Source organism: Sinocyclocheilus anshuiensis, unplaced genomic scaffold (assembly GCF_001515605.1).
Source record: "Sinocyclocheilus anshuiensis isolate Anshui unplaced genomic scaffold, SAMN03320099.WGS_v1.1 scaffold492, whole genome shotgun sequence".
Classification (NCBI taxonomy): domain Eukaryota; kingdom Metazoa; phylum Chordata; class Actinopteri; order Cypriniformes; family Cyprinidae; genus Sinocyclocheilus; species Sinocyclocheilus anshuiensis.
This window is the reverse complement of record NW_015558605.1, coordinates 1,209,787-1,236,525: the sequence shown is the minus strand read 5'-3', so window position 1 is coordinate 1,236,525 and position 26,739 is coordinate 1,209,787. Positions and strand designations below refer to the sequence as shown.

The 26,739-nt window shown below is 39.3% G+C and overlaps 1 protein-coding gene and 1 long non-coding RNA gene across 3 annotated transcripts in view; one reads left to right on the top strand and one right to left on the bottom strand.

Annotated features, from left to right (window-relative positions):
* Positions 1 to 26,739, top strand: part of LOC107680187 (gastrula zinc finger protein XlCGF57.1-like) — a 964,523-nt gene that overhangs the window by 323,271 nt on the left and 614,513 nt on the right. The gene's annotated exons all lie outside the window — the stretch shown is intronic.
* Positions 1 to 26,739, bottom strand: part of LOC107680208 (uncharacterized) — a 64,166-nt gene that overhangs the window by 6,705 nt on the left and 30,722 nt on the right. For both annotated transcript variants that reach the window (XR_001633123.1, XR_001633124.1), the window contains exon 3: positions 12,364 to 12,418. This is a non-coding gene — a long non-coding RNA (uncharacterized LOC107680208). The remainder of the gene's footprint in view (positions 1 to 12,363; positions 12,419 to 26,739) is intronic.

Here is a 26,739-nt window from a genome sequence, read left to right as displayed (position 1 = left end):
TAATAAAACCCTCTTTTGTGCGGAACTACTTCCTTCCGCCACGGATTCAAAGCTCAAGTTGACAGTTAAACATACGCCACTTTTAGAATCCGTATCAAGGGCATGTGCTGCTTCAGTTTGGTTATTCGTGAGAAATAATGAGGTTATAAGGGAGAAACAATGCGGCAAGACGTGCATCCAAATGAGAGAGAGAGAGACCACGAAGCTAGACGTTTCTTCTTATATTAACTAACGTACTCTATGATTAGCTCAGTGAATAATAAAAAATCACAGCCGCTGATATAGAGCCGGTATCGCTCGAGTACGAGAGTGATATTGCGTTTATACAACAGTTCGATGGAACGTGTGTAATTAAACAAGAAACAACGGAGTGCCTAATAAACCCCTCTTTTGTGCAGAACTACTTCCTTCCGCCACGGATTCAAAGCTCAAGTTGACAGTTAAACATACGCCACTTTTAGAATCCGTATCAAGGGCATGTGCTGCTTCAGTTTGGTTATTCGTGAGAAATAATGAGGTTATAAGAGAGAAACAATGCGGCAAGACGTGCATCCAAATGAGAGAGAGAGAGACCGCGAAGCTAGATGTTTCTTCTTATATTAACTAACGTACTCTACGATTAGCTCAGTGAATAATAAAAAAAACAACATAGACCCGGCTAGAACAAGCGGAGTGATACAAAATTGTGAAAGGGCGTTCACCAATCACCAATCTCAACCAATCAGATTTGAGAACCAGAACGAACTGTTGTATAATCTGCTATAGAAATGCATTATAACAATAAAAAAAGTTGACAAGTCAGCGCCGATAGCCTAGTGGGCAGTGCGCTGACATATAACGCTGTTGCGTTACAGGCGTCCCGGGTCGAGGACCTTTCCTGATCCCACCCCCCTCTGTCTCCCACTTCACTTCCTGTCTACTCGACACTATCCTATTTTTGGCAAAATGCCAAAAATAAATCTTTAACTATATCATTCGTCATTGACCTTTTTTTAATCAAGTGAGAGCAGACTTTATAGAGCCTGCCTGTGGTCTTATAGGCCTGGTTTCACAGACAGGGCTTAGGTTAAACCAGGATTAGGCAATAGTTCAATTAGGACATTTAAGTAGTTTTTATAAACATGCCTTAGAAAAAAACAATACTGGTGTGCATCTTGAGACAAAACAAATGCACTGACATATTTTAAGATCAGTTACTGCAAGTTTCTTTCAGTTGAAACAGCTCAGACTTACATTTAAGTCTGGGATTAGGCCTAAACCATGTTTGTGAAACCAGGGGATAATGTTCTATACTGTAACAAAACATTTTTACAATTTGTATCTACTTTATTCTACTAGTTTGGCCATGCAGTTTGTTCTGGACCAGAAAAGGCTAAGCCAGTAAAGCCCTCTCATCTGGAGTGCGTTTCCTGTTGGCTGGATGTCGAACACCCCGCTGGTAATCTCTTACATGCTTCTATCGTTTTCAGATGACTGTACGCTTGAACACAAACATTAAACAACATAGAAGCAAGAGAGCGACCTTTCAGGCTGACAGACTACAGGAGAAGACACGAGGAGATGCCAAGTTCAAGCAAGTGGTCTGCAGAGATATGTGATCCCCTATCACACATGGATTTTTCAGTTTCCCCAAAGCCAGCGCTTTCATTGTCATCGATAGCCACCCATTAAAGGGTTAGACGAACTTTTGCATCTTGATTGTTTGAATGCATTCATAGATATATTAGTTACGGTAAAACGTAAACTGATGACTAATAAAATTAAACTTAATCAAATTTGGGTCAGTTTCTAGGGTTGCAAAAAGGTGGAACATTTCCAGTAAATTTCGGAAATATTCCAGAAATTTTGGAAACTTTCCAGGATTTTTTGGAATATTCCAGGGATTTTGGGAAAGTTTCTGGAAATTTACCAGAAATTTTCCACCCCTTTGCAACCCTATTTCTCACACAAAGTTATCATATGTCTTCAAATTTCAATGTGAAGGTCAGCACTGATAGCCTCATGGTTAGTGTGTGGACATACAGCGCAACTGCGCTCGCAACGTCCCGAGTTCGAATCCTGTCTCGAGATCCTTTGCCGATCCTGCTCCCCTCTCTCTCCAATCTCGAATCTTTCCTATCTGCTCTCTACTGTCCCGTCCCAATGAAGGCATAAAAAGACCAAAAATATAACTTTCAATATGAAGAACTCATATTAATAGTGTTGACTTTTATGATACTTTCTATGTGCTTTTTGGAGCCTGAATTATCATTTGCTTTCATTTGGCAAAGAACAGCTTGAACATGCTGCTGATTTTCTCCTTTTGTGTTCAACAGAAAAAAAAAGGGTTTAGAACTGTTGCAGTTGCAGCCGAGATGTTTTCACTGAACTGTAAAAGACTAGGCTATATTATACAGGAAATATATTTCTGCCATATTTCAGATTGGGCCTTGGTGTGGTTACATAACATGGCCACAACCGTCTTTCTTCACATAGATGATGAAAACAAAAGGACATCATGCACTGGACGCACAAGCCATGCCATGCTGTTTTACTGGAATTAGAAACAGCTTCTTCCATGGTGGGCTCCAATCCCACAAAACGCGAGCACATGGTTCCCATTGTGGTTTAAAGCAGACCAGGAGGGTTACGCTGCTGTTCCTGGCCTCATGGTGTGAAGTGAATGCCTTCAGGTCCAGTGAAATACTGCTGATCCGAGCTGAGGTCCAGGGGAACGAGGGACAGCGGAGGCAGCAGACGTGCTCCTGTGTTGATGGAGTGGCCTGACACAAACAGTCGATAGGTGAGGGGATATGAAACGGCGTTGAAATGCAGCGGATTTGGGTTTTCAGAGCCCACCTGACATTGCTGAGACACCAGAGAAGGGAATACCTTTGAAGAGGGTATTATGGAAACGGGAGAAAGTTAAAGAGAAAGGACTGCTGAAGGACAGCGGGATGGTGGGAAATGAGAAGACCGAGTGTGTGTAAACACTAAAATGGTTGGCTGTTTTCTTTGACAAACACACACACACAACAGCACAGCAGGTAAAGGGTTTAGTCACTCAGGCAGATGGTTCAGGGTTCTTCAGGACTGATTCTTGTGTTCTCATGACAAAGAAGACGCAATGTTTGACTGCCCGTGTCATGTGGCAGCAACAATTACAGGGAAGGTTTTAAAGGTTCACAGAATGGGGTCTCCTATAAGGACATGCACAGTGAAGCATATCTAGTCCCATTCAGTAAGCCAATTAAATTCCCCCAGAACCCCAGAGAGACCAACTAATGGCGCTTTTCCACTGCATGGTACGGCACGGTACGGCCACTCTAAAGCGATACTAAACTGCAGTGGAAACGCAAACCGAGCCGAACCGAGCCGTCCCGTACCTTACTGAGCCGTACCGAGCCGAGTCGTACCACGCAGTGGAAAAACGCCATAACTGAGCGATGCATTCAGTGTCTAAGTGAGCTATGGAAATTTACCGACGTGAAATAAAAAGTACACTCGGCATCTGCAGAGAGGCCATTTATCTACAATGTTGTGAAGGTTACTTTGGAAATGTAATGGGTTACAGATTACAAGTTACTTTATTTAAAATGTAATTAGTGTAACTATTTCAATTACTTTATTAAAGTAACGTAACTGATTACATTTTATTACTTTTCTAAATCTCTACTGTTTTCAACTGTTAATCATTTTCAAATATGTAAACTAGGCAGGGTTAACCTTACTGTAGTACACAACACTGATTACTGTCAGACTTATGAAATCCTTCATCAATTTAATTTGAAAACACAGCCACCACAAAATCAGACTTTTAGCACCTCTTTTTACTTTGAGATCGGTCTGAGGTTAAAATCATAAGATCTATTTTAACAGCTGTGATACTATTTTTGAAATCAAATCTTTGCATAGCTAAGACAGGAAACATTGGCATCTAAAAATGCCTTGGAAAAAACTGTTAATCTTAAAAAACAAAGCATACACATACACCCAAATAGGAAATAAAACCGTTATCAAACCAGCAGGTGTCATATTCTGTCCTAAACTCCTGAAACGTCTCATATTTTAAAACGGTCAATGCAATTTGGAAAAGAAATCAATCAAATCTGTATGTGAAAATATTCAGATGCAACCCCATTTGTAATTTCTAACATTTTCATAAGTAACTGTAACAGATTACATTTACATTTATTTTGTAATTAAATTACATCATTTCGTTACTAGCTACCTGCCAACACTGTTTATCCATAACATGTTATTTGAGGACAGATTCTAAAGCAAGCTGCATTATTACTGGTCATTCATTAAGGTTAACCTCGAGCCCAAGTATTAGCCAACACACAACTCATCCTAAGTTGTTTGTGCTACAGACATGAATGACACAAAGATATCGCGTGTTGACAAGAAGTGCATTTGCTAAAATGAGTGAAAAGCATCCCATTGACTTAAGTTGAAGACGGGACCAGAGCCATATATTAAAGAGACCTCGGGGTGGGCACTTTTGACCACACAATAGCAACATGCTAACACTCAAAACACCCTAATAACTACACAGCAATGTCCTGGAAACCACATACAACACCATAGTATCATGGAGGCAAGTGTTATGGGCAATTGTTTTTTACATTTTCTCCAGGAAATGCCAAAATCTCTCATGGACCTTTCTCTTTTTTCTGGTGGAGAAGTCTTAATTGACATTTTGGGCTTAAAGGTCAAGCAGGAGGCAGCCCCATTCTGACCTCGTGTTTCCAGAGGTCAAATAGGTCACTTGACCACCCCCAGCACTCGGTTACGTCTATTGACCATTTCCGTTCATTACCGCCTGTTGCCCTTACTCTCTCTCCCCTTTTTCACCGAGCGTGATGTCATGTTTTCCCCTTGTGCTTAGATAGGAGAGAGTAGGAGGCAGTGGCTTTAATTAAATGCCTCCTGAAGGGCTTCTGCTATTTTCCGTTCAAGAAGCGCTTACATAAAACTTGAGTCATTAAGTCCCAACACTCTTCCAACCACTGAACAGTGTGCTGACAGGCTGGCCGAGCACCAGAAGCACCTCACGAGTGTCTTCGACAGTCCTGTTAGCAATGCTGGATCAGCAGTTTTCTATCGACATTAATACTGATGATTACTGTATTCCCGTCTTCAAATTCCACACAAACTCTCTGCTTCTTCCAACAAGGGTCAGTCAAAAGAGATGATTTGGCTTTAGTCCCAGCAAGGACTTAATCTGACCAAATGTCACCCATAAACAAGTGATTCAAAGGTCTGGTCTAGGCGGTACGATATCCCCCCCAGGCCAACAAGCAACTAACATCAGTGTCTTCTTCCAATTTGCGCTGTTTATCATTGCGAATGGAGTCAGCCACTCGTAGTCCTTGTCAGAAAAATAAACCTTGGCCACACTTAGGGTTAGGGTTAGGGATGAGGACAGATCATAAAACCATGGAGTAGATATTTTGAATAAACACGGCGGGGCAAATTCTAAACTTTTAGCAACTAAACTATGTTTTATTTACAAACCACTCGTAGACCAATTTAACCAAGCACTTTGTGAAGTCATTAGGACTTCTTTCGATAGAATAAGCCAGGTTGATGAACATCAGCAACATGTGCCAGTCACGTGTATCATGGTGCTATTACTGCCAAAGGCAAGCTATTAAGTCCAGTGTTATTAAAAATTTATGTCTGTGTATATTGTTTATTGATTATGGAGACGAGGATTATAATAGAACACATCCAGTCAACTTTTTAGACATTCTGTTGACTAAAAGTAACTTTGCAACTATGGCTACGTTTACACTGGCACAAAAAAAAATCAGATTTTTTGCTCACATCTAACACAGATCGGAATTTGTTGCACATGTGTGTAAACAAAAATCTGCATGAGATCCGATTTTTTTCGCATTCGATCTGGGCCACTTTCAAATGTGGATTTTAATTGGATACATATCCGATATCTGGACATCCGACCTACGTCTAAACACATATATCCGATTCCCCTCTGAACTCTGAGCCACCACAATGCATTTTATTGAGGCGGGAACATTATGTAAGAAATTGCGCAACATTCAGGAGTAGACTTGTGCCGGTATTCGGTAATGCGATATATAAGACTTTTTTAAACAAAGATTAATAACTTCTGTAGCAAATGTAGCTATTGCTCATTGTGAATGTTAATGCATTCACTAAGGTTAACTAATGAGGTCTTATTGTAAAGTGATACCTATTGGTCTTTATAGTTCTTTTGCACTTTAATCTGTGTAAAACTTTTAAATGTATACATTTTTCTGTATTGCTTTATTGCATTTAAATGTTCAGTTATTTTTGTTATAAGAAAAAAGTTATTAAACCTGTTATACTGTATTATGACAGCACTTTTTTTAAACTAAATTTCAATATTGTGATAATACCGCATACCGTGATAAAAGCATTAGCAATTAATCGCAACATGAAAATTTGGAAACCGCTGTCCCGTGAATTTTATAAATACAATAGCTTCGCTACTGAAACCTACATTATATTTCTCAGCAATGAGGAGATAAGCAATGAGGTTTTTGTAATTAAACCAACAAGCTTCACTATTAGGCTACTCACTCACGCATTCGCTCTCGCTCGTTAATTCTTTCAAATAAATATAATCTTACAGCGCTACTTTATTTCACTTCAGAATTCTACATCTAACGAGCTGTAGATAAAATAACAAATGAAAATTAACATTATTTTCCGGCCTTAGTCCATTTAGTCAGATTTTGTGCTGCAAAACTGATGTCCATGCTCACAAATAATAGTTTCCACTCGACGTGAATTATATAAATAATTTTAATAGCACGGCCATTCAAAACCTGAGGGCCTACTACCATGTGCATAGTAAAGAGATCACTGATGGGCGGGAATTAATGTAAACACGTATCGGATACCAGTCGTGTCTAAAGTGAATGTAAACAGGCGGGTCTAAAAAATAAGATATGGTCAAAAGATCAGATCTGTGCATTAAGACATGTCAGCTAATTCTGAGTATTGGCAGACTGTTAAGGTTAGCAGAATAAGTTGACGTAGTTACAAAATTACGTATAGTCGAATGTCTAAAGGGGGCCATCAAAATAAAGTGTTATTGTGTTTAAATCTAATTTCGTAGACGCATTTGGTATATCGAGGATTAAGATAATGCAGACAGCATGTATGAACAAACCACGCTACCAGCAGGTGCTAGTGATTGTGAGCGAATTCCCTCCTCACTGTTTGGGCCTCTTCGCCATGGGGTTTATCACAGGACGATGAAGTGTCCCGATGATCAAGTAATTAAAAGGGTGCATCTTCACAAAACCACACAGATCAAAAGAAGACTTCTGCTCAACGTGGGATAACGCGATTTCTATAGAAAGACCAGCGCAGCAACATTCTTCTGAGACTTTGCGCATCGGGTGTCCCCATGTCCAGCAAAAATGCTTGGACTGACAAGGCTTAAGTGATGTCTCAAACAGCTGAGGGGGTCTGGATATGTGCGAGCGGGCAAGCCGAGCGTCAGCTACAGCTAATCCATCCTTTCTCGTCTCCTAAGTTTTCCTAGGGTGTGTAAAAGCTGAAGCTGACACTTTTTCCTCTGGTTGCCCTTATGCCCGTCTTTGAGGAGGGACAATACCAGACCAGCTGAGCTTTGAGCGCAACTCGGTCCCATGGAAGTCTAGGTGCAGACAAAGGCCACATGTGGAGAGGCCAAGAGACGTGTTTAAATCTGATTTCGTTGACACATTTCATAAGCATTAAAATAATGCAGACAGCATGTACGACCAAACCACGCTGTCAGCAGGTGCAAGTGATTGTTAGCGAATTCCCTGCTTACTGTTTGGGCCTCTTCGCCATGGGGTTTATCACAGGACGATGAAGTGTCCCGATGATCAAGTAATTAAAAGGGTGCATCTTCACAAAACCACACAGATCAAAAGAAGACTTCTGCTCAACGTGGGATAACGCGATTTCTATAGAAAGACCAGCGCAGCAACATTCTTCTGAGACTTTGCGCATCGGGTGTCCCCATGTCCAGCAAAAATGCTTGGACTGACAAGGCTTAAGTGATGTCTCAAACAGCTGAGGGGGTCTGGATATGTGCGAGCGGGCAAGCCGAGCGTCAGCTACAGCTAATCCATCCTTTCTCGTCTCCTAAGTTTTCCTAGGGTGTGTAAAAGCTGAAGCTGACACTTTTTCCTCTGGTTGCCCTTATGGCCGTCTTTGAGGAGGGACAATACCCGACCAGCTGAGCTTTGAGCGCAACTCGGTCCCGTGGAAGTCTAGGTGCAGACAAAGGCCACGTGTGGAGAGGCCAAGAGACTGGAGCCATCGGCCATGAGGAGTTGTTTTAATGCAAGCTGACTGTACCTCCTCCTCCTATCTGTCCTTCTTAATCCTCAACTTCATGAAAGCCCCACACGCCAGAGCTGACTGCCAAAACTTCAGCCAACATTTGTAGGGAACAAAAAAGCAAAAGTTGCCCAGGTCACAGCAGGCCTGGACCACCTGCTCGGAGAACTCAATTGCACTCGGCAACAGTGAAAGAAAGTAAGTTGTGGTCGCTCTTATGATCCTGCCGTACAAAGGAACAAATTGCGTTCCTCTGGCCTGTCCTCCGCGGGTCAGGAATCAGGGTGAGAGCCTGTGATTGGCGCTCTCAGGACGTCTATTTGTTTGGCGAGCATGCCTGTAGCCAGAGTTCCATTCATATCTCCTTTCATCTCCTGCTTTTCTATTCTTCTGGCGTGCATTTGTTGAGGCACTTCTCTCCAAATTGAATGTTATTATTCCAAACAGTCCCGATGGCACCGTCTTATCTTTTATTTATTGTTGAGTGGCAGAGGCCGGCGGGTGGGCGAGAGCATCTGCTGTCCTTCTGTAGCCTAGATTAAAGGGACGGACCGAGTCGGAGAGCGACATAGTGCTTCATCATCATCATCCTAATTGCATGGCTGAAGTTCTGATTGTTGCTAGCTTTAATCTACAGGCTCATGTAAACAACGACCAATAGGAAGGCTCCTGGAGAACATATATGACCATTAGTGAGGGGCCCATTCACAGACCAGCATTAGATGAACGTCGAGTCGGGTGTAAAGCGTGTTACCTGACGTGAAAGCTCATCCATAATGAAGCATGCATGAGTAATGAGAGTCTGACTTTACAATGCCACATTCATCATGTGTCAGAGCGCTGGTGTAGATAGCTGGAAGCTAGTTAATGCAGGTGTGACTGTGTGGTGGTTAAGCAGAACTGGACTATGATGCATGTGCTGGAGGATTACAGTCTCGCCGGCCCGGGCCGACCACCCAACATGTGGCACACAACAGTCATACGGCAAACTGCAAGACACAAACATGTCTGCTCTACACGCACAAGGTTACATAAAATAATCCTGTACTCCTCCCATGTAAAATATAAATGCATATACATTTTACTTTTAACTTGTCACCCTGGTTGCACAAGTCAAAGTCAAAAATAAGCAACCGTGACTAAGAATAAAAACCAACAGAAAAGATGTAAACAGAGGTAAAAACATGAAATTAATCCATTTCAATGGTGCATAATGTAGCTGGTATGTCTGGTCACTAGATGTCAAGTAGCACCATTCAGCTGCTAATTCCTGATCTCCTCTCTCAAAGCCTGTCAGCATACTGAAAGCCTAAATCATCTTTCAAACCATTCTTTTTCTTTTAAAGCTTAAAGGGATAGTTCAGCCAAAAATGAATGAATTCTGTCATTTATTCACCCTTATGTGGTTCCAAACCCATAAGACTTTCGTTCACCTTAGAACCACAATGTAAGACATTTGTAACAGAACCGGACAGATTTCTGTTTTTCCACTGAGAAGTCCAGGCAAGCAAAACTTTGATGCTTCAAAACATTCATAAAGCGACCGTAAAATAAATCCATATGAAGTTTTCTGAAGAAACACAACCACTTTTTTATGATGAACAGGTTTAATTTAGGCTTTTATTCACATAAAAACATTGACCAACGCACATACAAAGGCCTCATTCAATATATTAAACAGAAGCTCAAATGCGCTGCTTGATATTTTGGTTGTGTGGACTTTCTGTGTAGGGACAGAAATCTCCAGGTTTCATTAAAAATATCCTTGTTTGGGTTTGAGGATGAACAAAAGTCTGATAGGTTTGCAACTACATGAGGATGAGTGAATGATGACAGAATTTTCTCTTTTTTGGGGGTGAACTAATGCTTTAATACCGGTTAATATGCAGGTTAACATCGTGCACCATCAAAAAAAATGAAACTGTTCGGAATAGGAAATAAAACAAATATTGGGCTATTGAGCTAGAATGAATGATACAGAATAGTTGAGATTGGAAGACTGGTGGAAATGAAATACAATCAATCATTATTTCCTATACAACATACATCATTCACATTTCCAAACATCTTGTCTTTAACATAGCATGTGTTTGATTGGCTGTGATATAACTGCAATTGTATGAAAGTTGTGAGAGCTTGGCATGAGTTTTGAGGAGAAACAAGCTGCTTTGCCCACGTTTTTATAATGTTTCCCATCTTGCTTCTTGAATTTGTTGTTTCTCTCAGAAATACATCAGATTTTTTTAAACTTTATTTATGAGTTTAGGACTATATTACAAAGAAGATACAGATACAAGATCAACTTAATAATACAATAGATAAATAATAAAAATTGTAAATAAATAAAAGTGTGGCTCAAACCGGCGTTTTAAAACGAAAATGATCTTCGTCTACACTGCCGTTTTCACTGTGTTTCAGAAACGATCTCCGTCTACACTACACAACCGAAAACGCACGTCACATGACCATTCATGCAGGTACAACCATAGATATTATAGGTAGATTCCCTATTATTTAGATGGCGGACGTGTCTACGTGCTTGGAGCGGTCGTATATATATCTATGGGGGAATCTACCTATACATACCTATGGGTACAACAATTAGCATGATGTTATTGTTTACACGGTCATCAAGGTTACGCAGAGCGAATGTGGGCAGCCACGCCATCGTTTTCAAAAGTCTCCGTTTTGGTCCGTTTACACTGAAACGCAACCCCTGAGTTTTCAAACTAAAACGGGGTCTGCAACGTTTTCGAAAGTCTCCGTTTTCGAGTATCAAAAACACCGAAGTAGTGTAAATGACAGGCGTAACCGTAGCAATTGTATCGTGCAGGATACAAATGCACACTTCATAAGATCTCACAGCTGGATTTGACTAAGTTTGCAAGGTTTTTGAAAAGCATGATGTTATTGTTTACACGGTCGTCAAGGATATGCAGAGCGAATGTGGGCAGCCACGCCATCGTTTTCAAAAGTCTCCGTTTTGGTCCGTTTACACTGAAACGCAACCCCTGAGTTTTCAAACTAAAACGAGGTCTGCAGCGTTTTCAAAAGTCTCCGTTTTTGGTCCGTTTACGCTGAAATGCAACCCCGGAGTTTTCAAACTAAAACGAGGTCTGCAACGTTTTCAAAAGTCTCCGTTTTGGTCCATTTACACTGAAACGCAACCCCGGAGTTTTCAAACTAAAACGAGGTCTGCAGCGTTTTCAAAAGCCTCCGTTTTAGAGGGTCGAAAACGCCGGAGTAGTGTAAACGATAGCGAAAGTCGCAGTTTTCGAGGGTTGAAAAGGCCGGAGTAGTGTAAACGACAGGCGTAACTGTAGCAAAAGTTATGCGTTTTAAAACGAAAACGCACTAGTGTAAACAGGGCCTATGTCCGTCAATGAAACATGCTCCCTGACATATTGCTTGAAAATGCCCCAAGCTTGATTAAACTGGTTAGCTGAGCCTCTTATAAAACGTTTGATTTTCTCCAACTTTACAAAAAAACGAGGTCATCACAAATCCATCACAAATTGTGAGATATCTAGTTATTGTGGCAGGGCCTACTAACAGTTATTCTAGCACATGATAGGATGTTTGATAAAGCTCCTTTCATCTGTGTCTCATAGTAATTAGCCTGTAGAAGTATTACAACACAGCAGTATGAACTTCAGGTATACATGTGATTATCCAATCATACCGTACCATCTCCCATGAGTATTACTACTTTAAAAAACAACAACAACTGTCATATTACTTTATTAATAAACTATTGTGAATCAGGCTAAATGGTTAATGGTGTTCTGGTTAAAAGAAGGCAGCCATATGAAACGCAGCAGTGGATTTTGTGATCATGATCAGAACCACACTCCCACGGTTTATTGATCCCAACAACCATCACAACAAAATTACATTAGCATGGGTCGAGGGGTTTCCAAGGAATCAACAAGAGCCGGTCTCTTCTTGCTGAGTTTGGAGGAGCACACTGTGTTCACACAGACCTGATCGAACAACACAAGCTACAGAAACCAGATTAAAAATTCTCACCGTGAAAATCTGTGTGAAGCGTCACATCTGACATCCTGGAGTCCACCTCGCCCAGCTTCAAAGGAAAGAAGAAGAACAAATACAGTGTTAGGTCCTTTAGTTGACAACACAGAATCTATCTCTGTAACACATTTAAATACTGAAATGAACCGAGTAGTGGTCAAACTGGACATTTTTATGACCAATAACCAATAGGCTAACAAGAAATCAGGATAGCTGATGACTATTAGATAACAACTGAGAAGAACACAAACAGTATACAGCGTTCAAAATAATTACTCATCATTTGGAAAATGTGAATACTCTGTAAAGTTACCAGACAGTGGCCGGTAAATTACATTGTACATGCAACTTCAAATGCCGTTTAAGCTATTGGAAAATTTACCATCAGAGGTTTAACTTGGATGTCTGTACATGTGGTGACATATACAATAAATGGATATTCCCGGATGAATAAACAAAGCCTAATGTTATGTATGAGCAATAGGAGTGTGCTCACTTTCTTGACTGTGTTTAGGTACTTGTGGTCTACAGCATATATTTGGCCTAAGACTTTATTAGGGTTATGTAACACACCAGCACTGATTGGTATCTGCAACAGCTTCCCAAAAACTGTGCTGTCACACTCAAGCAATGGCACCACCAGAATACCACCATTAACACCAGGCCCCTACTGACCATTGAAACCCATCTTAACTGACAACAAACAGCAGGCAAGCTCAGACTGAGAGAGATGAACTGTAATCTGGACAGAAGCGGGGTTTCTTGCGTCCAGCGTGTGTCATTCAGGGATTTGGGGAGTAACTCGCAGCTCAAGCCAGAGTCTATTTCTAGAAGATTTCCTAAAATAAAGCCCTGAGCTCCCAATCTTGCAGTAGAGAGCAAACCCTCCTCCTGTACCCGTCACGTCACTGCTGACGAAACACTGATCTCGTAAAGAAGGTCAACAGACCTCCAGCGAGAACCGCTGCAACGGAGTCATTCGACCGGCAAACCTGATCCACGTTAAAGCAAGACAGCAAAACCACAGAGGACAAGATGGTTCATTAGCACATGTTTATTAAGGGAGTTCAACCAAAAATCGTGTACTCATCTTTATGTTGTTCCAAACCTACACGACTTTCTTTTTTCCACAAAATGAGTAGAGTGACCAAGAGCTGCCAATTTACAAAAAACGTCACCACTGAGGTATTACGAAAGTAGTCCATAAGACTCACGCGGTGTTTTTAACGTCTCCTGAAGTCAAGCAATAACTTTGTCTAAAGAACAGACTAAAAAATATGCCAGAGCAGCACGAACATTCTGCTAAGTCACCTTTTGTGTTCCACCAAAAAGTCTTGACTGTTACAGAAAGTTGCGCATTTCTGTCGTTTCATAAGCGCCACCTACTGACAGAGAAAGATTTTGTATTTTCATTCAGCTGGTCTGCAATGAAAATTGGGCTTTGAAGTGTCTATGAAGGGCACTGCCACTGACATAAGAACAAGCGAACATCACTTCACAGGAAATGGAAAGGGAAATTTACCCACGAGCCATTGCGCATTATTCTCAGTTCTGCTTGAAGTTTGGCTAAAATAAACAAGGTGAAAATGAGGCAATGCTCCGGTATTTTGCAATTGTTTTCAGCTGGCTAAAAATGCTTTGGTGGACACACAGCCTTAGTTGTTTTGCAATGACCAATTACATTAGTTAAATTTTAAAATAATAAAAATTTTCATTTACACTGGCCATATGGTCATTTATATTTGTTTGCACGAGTATATAGTGTCATCACATCACGAACTTCTCTAATCTTCTATATTGCTGTTTGTGGCTCAGTTTGGATGCGACTACCTGCTTTAGTGGATACCTGTGTTTTTGCTTTACCTTGTGGTGCTGCAAATGCACACTGCAAACAGAAATCACACACCGCAACTTTAAAAACAATCAAATGTCAGGAACTCATCTAACTCTTCCACAAGACCAGGAGAGATGATCTGAGCTGCTACCCACAATTACTTTATAGCGGCATAGTCTTACTGTCTGTCAGCAACACCCTCGTTTTACTTTCTCCTTATGGAGATGAATTTGAATCCATATTGGTACTTCAGTGGATCATAACTGAGAGCGATCTGTTATCAAACACTCGCTGTACGTCAGGTGCTTATGGAGCCGCCAGGACTGCTGCATGACACCAATTAGTCACGCTGAGTGACATGGAAATGTTTTCTGGGAAATCGTACGCAGGTCGACAGGAGAGCTGCCAAAGAGCGGCTGCACATTCAGGTGTGGCGAGTTGATGTAACATGCTCGATATTCGGTATCGGCAAGTACCAAAAATAAAAGTATCGGTATCGGGCGAGTACTGGAAAAAGTGGTATCGGTGCATCCCTATTCGATACGGATGAGAATGCTGAATGTGTTTACTGTCTGTCGTTTCAAGCGTCTGTGCTGATGTGCACATAATTGAATCTGCACTAGGGGTGTCTGCGACTATATCGTCTGCGATAACATTGTAATTGTTGTTTTAATGATGTCTGATTTCACATTATCAAGTATTTTGCAAAACCACATCTACAGAGCGCATGCATGCATTACGTGAAGTCTAGACTAGTGCGAGTGCGTTCTTTCACTGCATGATTCAGTCTATTAAAATACATTTAGAATGGTCACAAAATTCAAGATATGGGGGCAGAAAATGTATATATTTATACCATTTCATATAGTTAATCAATTTCACACGAAGAGTGCCGTCTTTTCGCCAAAAATTACCATCATTACAAATGTGACATTGTTTTTTTACAACAGTTCAATGAACAAGAAGTTAATTAAGAGACTTGCATTTTATACACCATATTTCCTGTTTTTGTGCCATTTCGACAACAAAAATAATTCCAAACACAGCCACAATTATTTAAATCATTTCAAATAACAGTATTCAACGTTTTATGTTTATAATATGTGTCCCTGGACCACAAAACCAGTCATAAGGGTCGATTTTATGAAATTGAGATTTATACATCATCTGAAAGCCGAATAAATGAGCTTTCCATTGATGTATGGTTTGTTAGGATAGGACAATATTTGGCTGAGATACAACTATTGATAAATCTGGAATCTGAGGGTGCAAAAAAATATATATATTGAGAAAATCTCCTTTAAAGATGAAGTTCTTAGCAATGCATATTACTACTCAAAAATTAAGTAGGAAATTTACAAAATATCTTTATGGAACATGATCTTTACTTGATATCCTAATGATTTTTGGCATAAATGAAAAATCAATAATTTTGACCCATACAATGTATTGTTAGCTATTGCTACAAATATACCCCAGCGACTTTAGACTGCTTTTGTGCTCCAGGGTCACATATATCAAAACATTATTTATGCATTTGTAACTGCAGGTTAAATGCATTCATGTCCTGCATTAAACAGTGTGTAGGTGCATCTAAATGCCCCTTCAGATACAGCTTCTGTGTTTCCTCTGCATTGCAAAGATTAATTTTGTTGACACTGATTTCATTTGCTTGGTAACAGCCCAAATGTCTTATTATTCTAATTCACTGATTAAATGTAAGAATTTGGCTCAAAAGATAATGGACACTCTTTTTAAAAATGGCTTTATAAAGGTAAAAATGCCCATAAAATGTAAAAATCTATTTAAACTTATTGGAAAAGATTAATTTGACCACCACACAGAATATGAAGAATATGAAAAACTTTAGGAGTCAGCTGTCCACGGCAGTCCTTTAGATACCAGCACAATAACACACTCAGCAAAATATCGTCTAAGTATCGTCATCGATTAAATCCCAGAAAATATCGAGATATAATTTTTTGTCAATATCGCGCACCCCTAATCTGCACCATATGATGACTGCTTTACACTTCAGATAGAGGTCTCGAATACAAAACAATAAGGTCAAACACTGGCTGTCTCACTAATAAACAAAAAATTGAAAAAATAATAAATGCTTCATGTAAATAAATGGCATATACCAGTTCACAACATTGCTTATATGTTTTACCTTTAAAGCCGTTTCGTACCCAGTACACCTCATTAGAAAATGTTCCTTCTACATTTTGACGTCTTTATTTGGTAAAAACAGAGATTACAAACTATATATTTTTAAAGAAATTAAATGAATTGAGAGTGCATAGTAAGGCATTACACCCAGTTTAAATAAAATTATTTAGATAAAAAAATTATATATTTAAAAAAAATAATAATTGCATGGTCAGATGAATAAGAAGTTTATAAGATCCGTTTTTTTTATTTTAGTTATTCTTCTATATATTTTGCAATCTATGTAGAGCGGGCTATAGAAGGTATGGAATATAGCTCACATTTTCTCACTATTAAAAAACATTAACTATGACTTTTGCCTCAATGAACTCCTAATTTGCTGCTTATTAATAGTTAGTAAGGTAGTTGTGTGAAGTTTAGGTATTACGGATGTAGAATATGGTCATGCAGAATATGTGCTTTATAAGTAAACAGCCAATATGTTAACAATTGGCATGCTAATAAACAACTATGCATGCTCCCTAAACTGTGTTATGTTAAGTGTTATGGAAATATACAATATTGTACAATATCACACAATATTTTGTCAATATTTATGTCCTTGAAATTGGTTGCACTCAGTTGAAATATTTTTCTGCTAACCATGTTTATGACTGCATGAGACCGGTACGTGTAGAAATGGACGTTGCATGTTTTTGAAGCGCTGTCCTTTACAATTGTAACACAATAAGTGCGTTCTATTGACATGAACAATGTTGTCAGAACGCATCAGGTGATCAGATGATGATGCAACCCGACAGATAAAACTGTTAAACACATGCCCATCACCGATGGTGAAATGTCTGTGAGAAACCAAACTGTGTCAACACAGAGCAAGCCAAACCACAGAACAATCCGGTTCCACCTGAAGAAACGGCGACTTTCGCTAATGCGCGCGTGGGGGCCGACGTGGACGGTGGTCGGCGAGCAGGAGGCCCCTGTGCACCACGATCACGACCCATTGTTAGCAAGGAGGAACCAGAGGCTGCGTCTGGAACAGACACACTCGACCGCACCTTCCCGTTCCCAGGTGCCCTGCCACTCTCGCTTTCAGGCAGGACTGGACCGTCGCACGCCAAGAACAGACTCCTGAGACGCAGCACAAGCCATCGATCGATCGCGGCGTCAATACAGCAGAGAAACCACCAATCGCACACACACACACAGACAACTGTCAAGACCTGACAAAGCCTTGTTTGAAAGCTGATAAAGCCTGAATTACTTTAGGACTTACAGGCTTCTATGTAGTAGTCTGAAGAGAGACTTTAAGCTGGTTGTTGGACAGCTGTGAGGTTGAACATAGCATTTGGTGGCCGTAGCATTAGACATTTTTATGGAAGTCTAAGCGATTTGGGCAATATTTGATCGGTCTGAAGGAGTATGCCGACTTTGGTGGCTGTAGCTGAAGCTCTTGGATTTTATTTAACCATTTTTACAATACCAGCACCATGGCTTTGTTAAGCCAACATAAAGATGCAGAGAAGCAGTAAATTCAATGTGTTATTGTTGCAGTTCTAAATAAATGTGAGCCTGGAGCACAAAAGCAGTCTTAAGTCGCTGGGGTATATTTGTAGGAATAGCAAACAATACATTTGGTGGGTCAAAATTATAAATTTTTCTTTTATGCCAAAAATCATTAGGATATTAAGTAAAGATCATGCTCCATAAAGATATTTTATAAATGTCCTACCTTAAATATGTCAAAACTTAATTTTTGATTAGTAATATGCATTGCTAAGAACTTCATTTGGACAACTTTAAAGGCGATTTTCTCAATATTTAGATTGTTTTGCACCCTCAGATTCCAGATTTTCAAATAGTTGTATCTCGGCCAAATATTGTAAACCATACATCATCTTAAAGCTGAATAAATAAGCTTTTCCATTGATGTATAAATCTCAATTTAAAAAAAATAGACCCTTATGACTGGTTTTGTGGTCATGGGTCACAAATCTGATGACACTAAATTCATTCGCACTAATCAGGACACAGGGCCCCTGAAGGGCTCTACAGGAAGGGGCCCCTACAAACAAAACTTAATAAATTAATGAAGAGCCCTTCTACCTCACCATTAGTGAAGCATACGTACAATGTTTACTCTGATGAAGTCATTTTGCCAATTAAAAATCTTAGATTACTCTTATTGACACGTTTATTGTTTGTTGGTTTAAACAGATTAGAAATAAAGCAAGATTTACTTAAAAACCCTGAATTGTTACGATACGCCTAACATTTCGCTGCTGTATCATTAAATTAACATTAAGATTTAAGATGTAGTTGTGGTGAAGTATGGACTTTGTTGTAAAGTGGCCACAAAATCTATTTGGACACAATTACAAAATGAACGTCTTTGCATTACAGATCAAAATATCTAAACAAGTTGCATTTATTTCAGGGAAATATCACATTTTTCAATCAAAACATTTCACAAGATGACATTTGCGGAGCTTTCAAAACACGACGCAAAATGCATATCGTTCAAAATTAATCCAGAACATTTTTTATTAATAAATGTTATGAAATACACCAGCAGTTTGCACCCATAAAAAGTGACTTCAACACCAATCGGCTAATAATGAATGGCTAAATAATGGCTAATTATGAGTGGCTCTGAAAAGTGCAGTTAAAAGCTCTAGCACAATCTGCTTGCTGATGCTGTTTGGTTTGATATTTTGTATGCAGTGAAAACCAGACGTAGGGAGCATTGTGCACCAAACATGCACATAAGACAGTAACGTCCTGCACCCTTCAAAGTGTTCAGGCCCTCAGAATGAGTAATACTCCCTTTAAAGTGGAATTTGCCCTGAATCTGCCAGCGAGCAGTGTTTTACACAGATGCATGACATGGGAAGCCTTCAGAGCTTTACTTTCACACATATCCACTCATTCCCATACAACCTACTATAAACAAAGTCCCAAAAACCATTTGAGAGCAGGTTAAATATTAGATGTGTGGGTGACGGCAGCAGTGTTAAATGAGCTGTTGACATGGAGACATAAGCGCTGGAATACGTCACATAACTCAGGACCGCAGAAAACAGCGACGGGGCGTGTGTGTTTGCTGATATTATCGGAGTAATCTCATTAATGAAGCCATCCATTCCTTCCATTACAGCTCGCATATCAGCATAATAACATGATGCTCTGGAATGCGATCACACGCTATAATTATGAGTCAATCAACCTAGAATACTTCCTGCTCAAATAGAGCATGTATCGAGTTAAAACTGCATGAGCTGAATGTTTGCTGAACAACTTCATGACGCGAGTGATGATAAATATGTTGCCTAATGCCAAACATATCAATAGCACTAAAAATGTTCTTCATGCAAAATATCAGTTCATTTCTCTTTTGATTCTGAGGTGTTGTTTTTTATCAGTTTTTTTGAGTGATCAATCCTTTCTGTTCGTTAAGTATAAGTTTGGCTGGTTATTAGGGCTGTCAAAAATCGAATTTAAAATAAAAATCCACAATTGAATACAAAAATGTTGCATTCGAATTTTAGGTGTGTGTCAGGCAAGGCTGATGAGATGCGATGACGATGTAAGTGTCGTTGCATTATAATGTTTTTGTTAGCTTATCCAGTTGAAGCCACTAGATGCAGCGCTGCTGCGTTGTTCATTCAAAATATTGCAGAAAAAGAGAACATCAATGCGGAGAAGATGTTGTTGTTTACGTCAAAATTGAAACCAAGCCGTTCACACAGAATGCATATTTATCTCATTTTCTAGAGGGACATCTATCACCGTTGCACTCGCGTCTCGCACAAAAGAGCCGCATGTTTAGAAAGCCATGTAAAATTAATGCAAGTTCAACTTTAAAAAAAACAAACAAACATGTCTCGAGAATTTATGGCGTTTTTCCCATCCCACTGCATCTCACGTCTTTAAATGAAAAAGTACTCTTTGTGATTGGTTTTCGGTTCTTTGTATTCAACTATACTTGCATGATGCTGTTTTGTTTCTAATTGTTTAAGCAAGTTAATTAATTATATATGGCTTATAAACATTATTTTAAACATTACGCACTTTTTTCAAAGATAGTCGTGTTATTTTATTGCTTTAAAGGTTAAGTACAAAATTCGAATTATAAAACGGAGAGTTCCGGTCCTTGATTCTGATTGGCTGAGCCGCGTTCGAACCTGTTGTATATTACTCTACAAACACACACCTTTGTTTACGTTTGTGTGTTGCTTGGCAACCACTTTGTTGGAACTACATTGTTTGACGAAGAATACTGTTTTTATTAATATCATTACACTTTATCTGCTTGTATTGTAAATTTAATCTATAACTCATTTGCAGTTGCTGTCTGAAAACATTACGTTCGGTTCACACTTGAGTATATTCTTTTAAAGTGTAATGTTTTCAGACAGCAACTGCAAATGAGTTATAGATTAAATTTAGATTAATACAATTAGCAGAACTTGCAATTTAGCACATTTTAAATAATTAAATGTAATATCTAATAACACACTACAGTTAAGATTATCATCAAGTTCTTTACATGTGCTTTAGTATGTTGGTCAATGCATCAAAAAAATTTACTTATGTAAAATCATGATAAAATATAGCAATTTAAAGTCAAAATTGGAATTTGACCATTACAAACAGTACTTTTAAAAGTGTACTAAAGTGTGTTAATAAACCTTCATGAAACTTTACTCTGTTTAGGTACACTTGGAATTTATTATTTACGTGGAATTTATTTCATTAATATTAGGTACTTTTTTTGATACACTATTACACCAGAAAAAAAGTGCAAATATGGTACTAATATGTGCACTTAAGGTAGTATTATGTACCCTTAAAATACTAATATGCATCTTTTAGGAGTAAGTAAGGTACAAAAGTATAACTTTTAGGGACAACTTTTGTACCTTGTTTTCGGAGTGTGTTCAGGTGCACATCAACAGCACTTCTGTCGGATTAAAAATCCTAAAATATTCACTATATTCGGCTTAAATGACCTAGATGCTAGATTTACTAAATAAAATGTTTCTGTGTCTGCGTATAGAGCTGGTATCAAGCTCGTCTTCTAGTGAACTGCTCACTTGTGTTTCTTCAAAAAAGTCTATACTTTTTCAGCAGACTGAGCACTGAAACTACTGATGCTTCTGAAGCGAGAGATGGGCGGTGTGTCGTCTCATGTGATATACTGCTCATATGTGAGCCTGGAGCACAAAAGCAGTCTTAAGTCGCTGGGGTATATTTGTAGCAATAACCAAAAATACATTGTATGGGTCAAAATTATAGATTTTTCTTTTATGTCAAAAATCATTAGGATATTAAGTAAAGATCATGTTCCATGAAGGTATTTTGTAAATTTCCTACCGTAAATATATCAAAACGTATTTTTTGATTCGTAATATGCATTGCTAAGGACTTCATTTGGAAAACTTTAAAGGCGATTTTCTCAATATTTAGATTTTTTTGCACCCTCAGATTCCAGATTTCTCAAATAGTTGTATCTCGACCAAATATTGTCCAATCCTAACAAACCATACATCAATGGAAAGCTCATTTATTCAGCTTCCAGATAATGTATAAATCTCAATTTTAAAAAATTGACCCTTATGACTGGTTTTGTGCTCCATGGTCACAAATATGAGTGACATGATTCATAGAATTGAACACCCCAGCAGGAAACTGTAACATTATATAATTATATTGTATAAAATTCTTTTGATTATAATTTGCTTTCAGTTTGATGTATAGCGACCCAACGCTTGCACCCAGTTCAACTGTAGTCTGTTACTGTGAGCTCTGAAACTAAACAGATCTGAGACTGAGCACTCATTAACCGCTGCTCAGCAGTCATTATTATGGCTCATCCGTGTCAACAGGACGGAAAGACCCACTCTGCGGTGGCGTGACTGCGCCTTACTTCTTTTTTCGCGAGTGTTTGTGTTGACACCTGTGTGGCTCGGGAGAGACAATGGGCCGTGTGTTGATGCTCCGACAGAGAACCACACGGGGTTGAAGCGCTCTGACATAACAGGGAAACGAGCGCGCAGGCGGCCGGTGTGGTGAGCCCACAATGGGATCCAGAGCCCCGTCTTCCACCTTTATTGTGTGCTTCGGTTCACCACAAGCCCGGTTTTCCTTCCCTGAGACTGACAGCTCAGACAATCACAGTCATTGTGCCGTTTCCGAACACCCTGTGGGCACCAGAGCTGCGTACGCCGTGTGTCACACTGCAGGGGCGTAGCCATCATTGCAGAAGAGAGGGGGACAGAAATGTTAAATGTAATAATACCGTATTGGCCCGAATATAAGACGACCCTGATTATAAGATGACCCCCCTTTTTCCAGATGTACCTTTTGGAAAAAGGCTTTTTAAAAACCAAATCTTGTTTTTTCTCAGTAAAACACATTTTGTCTTCAATTATTTTCATATTGCATATTTTTCCTATTTTAATTTTTGTTTTGAAAGTATGGTAAAAACTGGTAAAATGTACCAACAATCACATTTAAAAAATATACACTTTTTGATATACCATAAAAAAAAAAAAAAACAGGTAGCCCATCTGAATTAGGACATTTAGGCTATCCATCTAATAGTAGCCTACCAAAATCTTATTAACAGTAGAAGTTAAATCTTACTGTAGTCTTCAAATCTGTGTACTGTCTTACGTTTTAAAATCACAAAGGGAGTTTGGTCCCATCAGGCTAACGTGACAGTCACGACTCATGCAGCTGTAAGCTTTTCTTTTTCTTTTGTTTTTACTCGCGATCTTTACAACACACATTACATTACGTATTTCATGGCACACTCGTTTTATGCGTATTTGGCGCCACCTATTGTTGTGGGTGTATTATTGACATGCCAAAGTCTAGACCCTGAATATAAGACGACCGCGTTTTTTCAGATGTATTTCCAAGAAAAAAAACATCGTCTTACATTCGGGTCAATACGGTACTGTTTTTTTTTTTTTTTTTAATTGACAAGTTTTATTTTTCTATTATTTCTTACTTTTACTCAGCTAAGACTCAAATACACTGCTGGACAATAACCAATCATTTGTATTCTATAATATTTTTCTTATATTTCACTAATGACAATTTTATGATTTGCTTACATATGTGACCCTGGACCACAAAACCAGTCATAAGTGTCAATTTTTTTTAAATTGAGATTTATACATCATCTGAAAGCTGAATAAATGAGCTTTCCATTGATGTATGGTTTGTTAGGTGCAAAAAAATCTAAATATTGAGAAATTCACCTTTAAAATTGTCCAAATGAAGTTCTCAGCAATGCATATTACTAATCAAAAATTAAGTTTTGATATATTTACGGTAAGAAATTTACAAAATATCTTCATGGAACATGATCTTTACTTAATATCCTAATGATTTTTGGCATAAAAGAGAAATTGATCATTTTGACCCATACAATGTATTTTTGGCTATTGCTACAAATATACCCCAGAGACTTAAGACTGCTTTTGTGCTCCAGGGTCACATATTACAAATACTTTTTCCCCCAGTATTTTCTATACTGTAATAAATGCGATGTCAATTACCACTGCATTATTCATATACTTTATTTATTACCTGGAGATGACTTGAAAATCACACATAAACCATATATTGTCACAGTTGTGAGTTTAATGTCTTAACGTTTCATCAGTCCAAACGTTTCTGCTTTTTATTCAGCTAAACAGCAATAGCTGGATTAGCTGGATCACATCATAAATTGTTACTTCTATGAGTCCGTGTTGGACTTTCTGTGCGAGAGCGCCCTGCGGTTTTGAGTATGAATGAAACATACACTGCATGAGAGTGTTGAGCGCTCCATGAGGTTTACATCGCCTCATTCTGGATACGAATAAAATATCACGTCATTTACAGACTATCCCGTCTCTTTGAATTCAAATCTAGATTTATTCACACCTGCCCTTGAAAACCTCAAAGTGAACACACTTGACCGAAAAAAGTGCAGGGGACGAATTTACATGTTATTAAAAGTGGGAGGCATGCGTGCCCCCTGTGTAATCTACTGTACGCCCATGTCACACTGTACATGAGCAGTACACGGATTTGGGGAGAGTTACTTTTAAAAGTAATGCATTAGAATATTGCGTAACTTCATAAAAAAGTAACTAATTGCATTACTTAGTTACTTTTTATGGAAAGTAATGCATTACGTTGCGTTACTTTTCGTCACCTGGTCTGGGCTTGCTTATTTGTTGTTTAATAACAGAAAACCCAAAAGTTCAATTTTTGGCGACTGTAAAGGCTCTTTCACACCAAGAGTGAAATTAACAAGCCTCAGGCTGAAGAAAATGCCTCTGCACTTATTCCCAATTTCTCTCAACACAGGGACAGGAAAGGTGTCAGTGAATAAATAGGAAAACAAAGTAACTTGCGTTACTTATTTGAAAAAGTAACTCAGTTATGCTCTTGATAAATTAAAAGTAATGCGTTACTTTACTAGTTACTTGGAAAAAGGTAATCTGATTACGTAACTCGCGTTATACCCTCAACACTGGCAGTACGCAAACAGGACTTCGTGTGCATCTAAGAGACTGAAAACCATTGGCTTCACAGATTCTTGATTTATCACTCATTGTTGTGTGTGCGTCTGCGGAGCCGCCACATGCCCGCGGACCACTGCGCAGTCATGTCCTCGCCCGCAGCAGCCTATCATTACAGCCGTCATGCAACAATCCCACAAGCCCCGACACACACCTGGATGCCCAAACATCCTGTTCCCAGCGTGGGCCGCCGCACACAAACACGGCAACCCGTTCACAGGCATTATTCAAGCCCTCTCTCCTGGCAAACCGCAAATGTTTTTCTGCTTTTGCATTTATGCTCATTGTTGCTGTGCTTCATGTCTGTGCAGAGACATGGTTGGAGAGCTCTGGGTGCCAGCTACCACAGGTGCTGCTCCCGTGGGCTAGAGCGAATATTGACACTGCCTTGTGTAAACATTTAACGCCTAAAGACTTCGGAACACAATCTGAATCTTCCTGTATTATTCACTGCAGATGACAGATTTACAGCTTTTCATCTTTAAGAAAACACGCTCGTTGTGGGAGCCTCATGACTACACCCAGCCTTACTGCACATCCATCTAAGCTCATCTGTCCTGCAACAGCGCAAGGCTGCGAATGCTTGAGATTCCTTGCCTTGGAAATAGAAACGGAAAACACATGTGGACACCCCTGCTAATCAATGACTGCTCTGGTCATTTCTAAGGGAAGATCTTAATGCGGAATTGCGTGTGTTCTGTCGGGCCCTTTCTATTCCAGCTCAACAATTCGATATGTTGTCAAACCTTCACTTATGTCGTCACCGATAGCCTCGTGGGCAGCGCGTCGATATGTAGCGCCATTGTGCTTCGGGGCGTCCCGTGTTCGAGTCCCGGCTCGCGGACCTTTCCCGATCATGTAGCGCCATTGCGCTTCAGGGCGTCCCGTGTTTGAGTTGCGGCTCGCGGACCTTTCCCGATCCCATCCCCCCTCTCTCTCCCACTTCGCTTCCTGTCTCACTACTATCCTATCCATAAAAAAAAAAAGGCAAAAACGGCAAAAATAAAACTTAAAAAAAAAATGTAAAACCTTCACTTATCCTGACACGAGTGGATGTCAAGAAAGTATATTCTGCAATGCTCACGGTTTTCAAAAGCACCAAAAACACCAAAAGTATCCATAACGCATAAAAGCCTCAGACTAGGGTTGTGACGGTGAGGAAATTTTCCCACCGGTTAATCGACGTGTGACAACACCGGTAATACCGGTATCACTGTTGGGGTTGGGGGGGTGGTGTTAGTTCGTTTGAGTTTCCCTCTTTTCGTCGCTTTCAAATGGCTTGTAAAAGTGCCATGCGCATTTTACTTTCACTTTCAAATTAGCGGCGATTCGGCTTTGAGTCAATTCAAGCAACAACAACGTCAAACTCATAGAACTTTTATTAACAAAACGAATAAAAATACACCATATAGGCCCATGCCTAATAAAATAACAAATTACTTGGGCTACAAAGTTTAAATAGGTATATAAAACTGAAAATCAGCAAACACTGTGGAACCAAATAAATAAGAAACGAATGTTTAAAAAAAACTTCCAGTCAATAGGCTTTTCAAAATCTAAAATATTGCCAAACAGGTGCCTTTGCATTTCCTTTCTAAACAATTTCCTGCCATCGTCTTGTCTTTCTCATCTCACTCTTGTCAGTCAGCTCGACTCACTCTCCTCACGTGATAAATAAAATAAAGTCGTTCGCGCACGGTTCGGCACGCTGCACTGAGCGTTTAGTTTTTAAAAGTGTCTGTCCTCTAACTGAACTAGGCTAAATTATTTTTGTTACTATAAAAA